Source organism: Heterocephalus glaber, unplaced genomic scaffold (genome assembly GCF_053883595.1).
Source record: "Heterocephalus glaber isolate CG9 unplaced genomic scaffold, H.glaber_assembly_v1.0 deba00001556, whole genome shotgun sequence".
Taxonomy (NCBI): Eukaryota; Metazoa; Chordata; class Mammalia; order Rodentia; family Bathyergidae; genus Heterocephalus; species Heterocephalus glaber.
The window spans coordinates 2,692,501-2,698,596 of record NW_028258347.1 but is presented as its reverse complement, the minus strand read 5'-3'; the positions used below and the strand labels follow the sequence as shown (position 1 = coordinate 2,698,596).

Genomic DNA, 6,096 nt, shown 5'->3' with positions numbered 1-6,096 from the left:
AGCAGGCCCCATCTTCTATCGCAAAAGCCAAATCATCTGATCCCAAACTAACTGTCAACTGCTCGTGATGGTAAGGAAGCCAGACATCAATCAATCAGGTTTTATCAGACGCTCTCTTCGTCTCTCTGTTGTGCTCATCTTATCATCTGACCCAGTTGTAGCCCTGACTTCAGAAGCTTAAGCAACTTGATGACAAAATATGCGCCTGTTTGTCCAAGATGCTCGTTGTTAAGAAGTGGGTGATATTTTTAGCAGCGACCTAATATGTGTGCAAATGAACCCTTGAATATTTCAGACAGACACAAGTCCTATGTTGATCCTCCCCCGCACCCTGAATTCGTCCTTGCTGGTAGGAAGGAGGCCTAATACTCCCCAGATCTGCCAGAGGACTCACACACCAGTGAAACGTCGTGGGAAAATGAGGTTATTTTTATGTCAAGTAGCAGAAAGGCTATCAAAATGAGAACTGGAGAATGTCCCTCCCAGAAGAGAAAGAAGACTGGCTTACTGAAGGTGTACAACATCAGTGCAGACAGTCATGTTCCAAATAAATAAAAATAACTCTGAAAATTGCAAGCCTTTCACTATCTACATGGAAGTCATCACGGAGGAAAAACACTGAAATCTTCAGTGCTGTTGCCAAATCTACATCAGCTGTGCACAGCTGAGCGGGATACACAGCACACCCTCCTCCACAGCCTGGCCAGGCAGGTAGTGCAGCACAGGGCGAATCCGAGATGTCCAATTCCAAGTCAGTATTTATTTGTTCCATAATTCCTACACAAAAGTGAGAAGAGTAAAATATACATCTATTTTATGGGGACAAGTATTCTATATTAGCATATATAATCGTCTTCTTGCTTAAATGTGTCTTGTCTCCAAAAACCAATTGCTCACATTTTTAGATTTGTCTTACAATCAAAACAATCTTCATGATAAATATGACCTCCATTAACAGGCAATATAATCAATTACATACTCACTGAGCTCTAATATATTTTGAGAAGCCTTTAAAAGTAGCAGAAAATTTGTCCACGGAATCTAGTCACATAAACATATATCTTAATCACATAAGTAGAGGTCACACAATAACACGAAGTAATACAGCGATATATTTAGACATGGATAAAAACATGCATCATGAAAATAACTTGTATACCATAAAAAACACATCATTCCAAAAGATTCCCATTGAATTCACAAAGTTTTTTAAATTTAAATTTCAGGGTTATCAAAAAAGTAAATGTCTTGGAGTTTCTCAGCACACATAAGACAGAAAGCTTACCAGTATAATGGCATTTTACATTCTGGAGTCATTCTTTGGAAAGATATTCCACTGGCAATATAAAAAATCCATCTGCAGTGTTTTAAGAAATTGAAAATACATTAGAAACGTTGAAATACCAAATATGCTCAGATTAATCTATGGCACAGAGCTAGGGGTGCAGCTTGGTGGGAGAGCCCCTGTTCACCACACCCAAAGCCTTGGGTTGGATCCCTAGCACAGCCAAAAAACAACATGGCAAGTTTTATCGACTCATTATAAATAATCAGATTGTTTCATCAAATTATGTGACAGGGTTTCAAGACACTGTTCCAAATTAGGTAATCAAAATGTAGTAAGCAAGGGGGAAAAGAACAATATTTGGTATGTTTAATTATTGTTTAAAATTATCATTTGATGATTATTTTCATCAGTTTATAATTCTTAGCTATCTTCTGTATAAATTTACAAAATGTTGTCCCTCAATTGACTTGAGTGCTTGTTAATTCCCTTGTTTTAATTCCCTAATTCCCAGTCCACTGCAGGCAACAGTAATTTTGGGATGTGCCACAGTGATACAAACACAAGTCTTTCTGCCAAGAGCATTCCAGTGTTCAATATTTCAAAGGAATATTTAAGAAAAATTAAAGGTTCCAGGTTAATAAGAGATAAAGAACAAATATTTGCCACTAAGTTTTGTAATTAGTTCTTTACTCCATTCAAGTTTAAAGACTTTTGCAAATCTGTGACAAATAAAAGTTTCAGAGATTATGCCTGAAAAAAATTTGTCAACTAATTTACATTTGTAAGAAATTTTCCATATACAGTATTTCACAGATGTCTATTGGTCGAAATTCTTTTTATTCTCTCAATAACAAATAGCTACACAAGTCTTCCAAATACAGATCATAGTAATTAACATCTTCAAAAGAGTTTATCTAAGAAGAAAATCAAGAGAAAGCCAACACTAAACACATCTTTCAATAAATGCCCCTTTAAAGATAATTTTCAGATGCCTCTTAAAATTTAAACAAAAATTATAATGTAGATTTTTATTGCCTACCAAAAGGTAGGCATTACAACTTTTGTGCAGGCTATTACAATTATATATTTTTGTGATAACCTTAACAGCTTAAATGTTTGTGAGCTGCTTATGATACATCTGACATTACCAAAAGGAACATCACGTACATGAAATATCAGACTAACACTTTCGGTATCTTCCAGCATTCAAAGGGAGCCCTTTCACAAATAAATAAAACCCAACGGACGGGGCAAATGCCCAGATGAAATGAAGGCTACTTTAATATTAAATATTATACCAGTGTCTCTTAAAAGTATACTCCTTGCTTTTTATACATGGAACATTACCAGATGAGGACAGGGAGCACACCCTTCCTTCCAGACTTTAGGAAGAGTGGACTCTAAGCTCTGTGGGGATATGTACCTGGAGTGAATGACTAGTTTGTGGCACTGTTTACCCTACCAGGCACTACACGCTCACTTTTAATCTCCATTGACATGAGATGCAGATAGTTTCCCTACACCCAAACATTCAAGTTTATTTAGTGCCTGCATTGGTATTTCAGGTACTTCTAAATCCAATGTTTACTCTTTAGCATAACATCGTATTTAAAAAAAGATGAATTTCTAATGATTGGATTTTTTAAATGCGTACTGTAAGTGATGAGTACATCTCAGGAATATTAGCAAAACAGCATGTATTTTATTTTCTGACTTGAGAAACTTACGATGCTTTATTATCTTGGCAAACATTCTTCAAAGATATGTATCCCGTTAGTTTGCTGTTCAGGATTTTCCTGATTAAGAATGTGTATTTGTTAATATTAAAATATTCCCAGATGAATTTTTTCCTTTTACTTGAAAGCCTGCAGTGAAATTCGGTCGCCTCACACACAGGACAATTCAGCTCACACTTATCCTGAGCAACAGAGGCCCTCCAAGCTCTGCTGTCAGATAGTGGGTCTCATGACAAGGAACCAGAAAGGAAGGGATGGAAGAGAAAACATAATAACAGACTCTTATTTCAACACGTGAAATCCTGGCCCATACCAATTCTATCTAGTAATTATCACACTCATTTTTAGAAGCATCTACCAAAGACACACATTACTAAAGCTTTAATAATCCTGACTAGACAACTCCTCTCCACCTTCTGGCATCTCTAAGGGACCAGCTGACAGTAAAGGCACAACACCCTCCCAGGCAAGCTTCTCCCATTAATATTTAAATCTCACCTATCCCTTGTGATTGGAATTCAGCCTCTATTCCCAAACAAAAACTAAATCAATGTTCTTAGAGTTCAAACTAGATCCCTAAACAGTTTGTCACTCTCCATGCACAGATAAGATAAACTTTCTTTGACCCAAGAGATGAAGTTGCCATGACGATCAGAGAGTCCACTTTCTATATTGATATTTTGCTGATGTAACAACAAATAGAACCAGATCCTAGTGCCGATAATGGTGATTAATTAATACTAATATTGATCCCTACAAGCAAGAGACAAGGCTATTAACTTGAAGCCTGAAAAGTCAATTGTTACCTGTGGCAGAGATACTAGGAGCTGATTTGGAAGCATAATAAACAAATGTGCTATCTTTATGCTAATACCTTTAAAGGGACAGTTCTTTTCAGAATGCCAAATGTTGCCATATCTGAGTTTATTAATTTAATTGCATTTCAGCTTTTAAACATGTAACCTTATTGAGTGCGACATACTTACCCCTTTATCTACGGTGGAAACACATTCTCCTGCTACGGAGGTAACTGAGTTTTGCTGCTACTCATGGGTGAGAGAATGGACTGACAATTTTATACAGGGCGGGCACTGAATGGACTCGGTTTCAGAAACATCTCAGTGTTCCTCTCAACTGTCCTACTCTACCCCTGCACTGGGAAAGCAACCAATCATCCCAGGGAATATGCCCTGGGTGACGAGGACTCAAGAGTTAACACATCCACTTGCACATTTTTGTGAACAAAGACTGTGTTTAAAAAAGGAAAATGTTCTTAATGTTTTTATTCCTACATAATTCCATTTTAGATTCTTCATACAATTTAGTTTAACATCAAAAAGCTTCCCCTAGATAGTATCACTTCATTTAAAACTTAATGTAAGTTATTGAGAAGGAAAGTTCATTTGGGTAGGCATTTCCTTGAAATGTAAATATAAATTATAGATGAATAAAATTAATTCTTTCATCTAATACCTTTTAAGCAACACTATATATATTTAAAGTAGGATTATTAAAAGGTAAATGAAAATTTCATCGTTGATTTGTCTTGGTTGTGTGGAAGAACAAAATCATGGAAATTAGACATGCACATATCTAATTTCATATAGCTCCTTTTAGTTAATATATTAGATCAATCTTGTTCTCTCAAAACTTTTTCCACTGTTAATCACTAATGGTTTAATAAGTCAGAGATACACTTCTTTTAGTTTTCTTTTAAACATTTGAAGGAACAGCTAATTAGTTCTTACGTCATAAAGTTAAACTTACTGAGCACTACTCTATAAGGATATTGGTAGACATAGGTATAGGTTAGACAATTTATATAATCTACAAATATCTTAATTCACCTCACAATTACCTCAAAACAAAGCAATGCATAAATTTTTGTTATTCCTTAAACATATAACAAAATTTTGACTTAGCAGAACATAATAATGCATTAACTTCCCAACCCAAGAGCATCAACTTACATAACATCTGACAAGGTATCATATTTTATGTCTATATTTAAGAAGTTCAGAAAATAAAATTTTAATTTATAAAGATTTACTGATAATCTTTGGCTCAAACGAACATTGATCTCTTAAAAGAGACTGATCTCAAACAATGGCAGGTGTCTACATTTGTAACTGAACAGATGCAATTACATTATACTTAAAGTCAGTCTCCACCTGCAATTGATATGAAAATTGAAGGGATTTATTTTAAAAATATTGTACTAAGTAACATTGAACTTCATAGTTTTTCTGAGTGTGTAACTTTACAAATGAACTAGTTTGAAGCTACCAGAAATGGAAAATATAAAGGCTGCTCTATTAATTTGCAGTCATATTGCCAAGTTTTGGCTTTAAACTTTTTTCCAGCAACCAGAGATGAAAATGCCAATACACTGTTAACTACATTGCACTTAAAAAAAAAAACAACTCTGACTTCATGATTAATGATCTTTTATAGGCAAGCTTTCTTTCTTTTTTTCTCTTTAACTCTTAAAGTATTACATTAACTGTCTTAAAATTTCCCTATTTCTAAATCTGCTAAATTTTTATTCCTGGTTGTTGTTTTTTCTGAAAAACTCTATGCACTGAAGTTATTTCAAATTTGTAAATAAAGAGATTGATCTTAAATTGTCTCACAAACAGTTGGTATCATTCCATCTGTTTTACTGACAAAATAAGTATTAAGCAGAACAAATAACCCTTTACTTCATGGCCGGTGTAAAAACAAGATTTTCCAAAATGGTTCTCAGTTGAAAATGTAGAAAGCAAAATCGCTTACATGAGAAATACCATAAGCCAGAGAGAAGTGGGTATTTTTAAAATTGTATTGATTATCCTAAAAATACACAAAAATGAGTAGTTAACTATTTCAAAGCAAAAATCTATCTTAATATTTGGCACGTGAAACGCAAGACATCCAAACTCTGTATAAGAATGACCAGTGTGTTTCAAATGTGCCTAACAGTCCCGAAAACATATATTAAAGTAATAATGGTAATTATAATGCAGTAGATAATCAATAAAAAAAGATGGAATATAAATAGAAGAAACTTTTAAAAATCTATAGAATGATGAA

General features: G+C 34.4%; 1 protein-coding gene across 3 annotated transcripts in view; it reads right to left on the bottom strand.

The window, feature by feature from the left end:
- Zfpm2 (zinc finger protein, FOG family member 2) overlaps positions 1–6,096 on the bottom strand; it is a 407,643-nt gene that overhangs the window by 398,259 nt on the left and 3,288 nt on the right. The window lies entirely within an intron of this gene.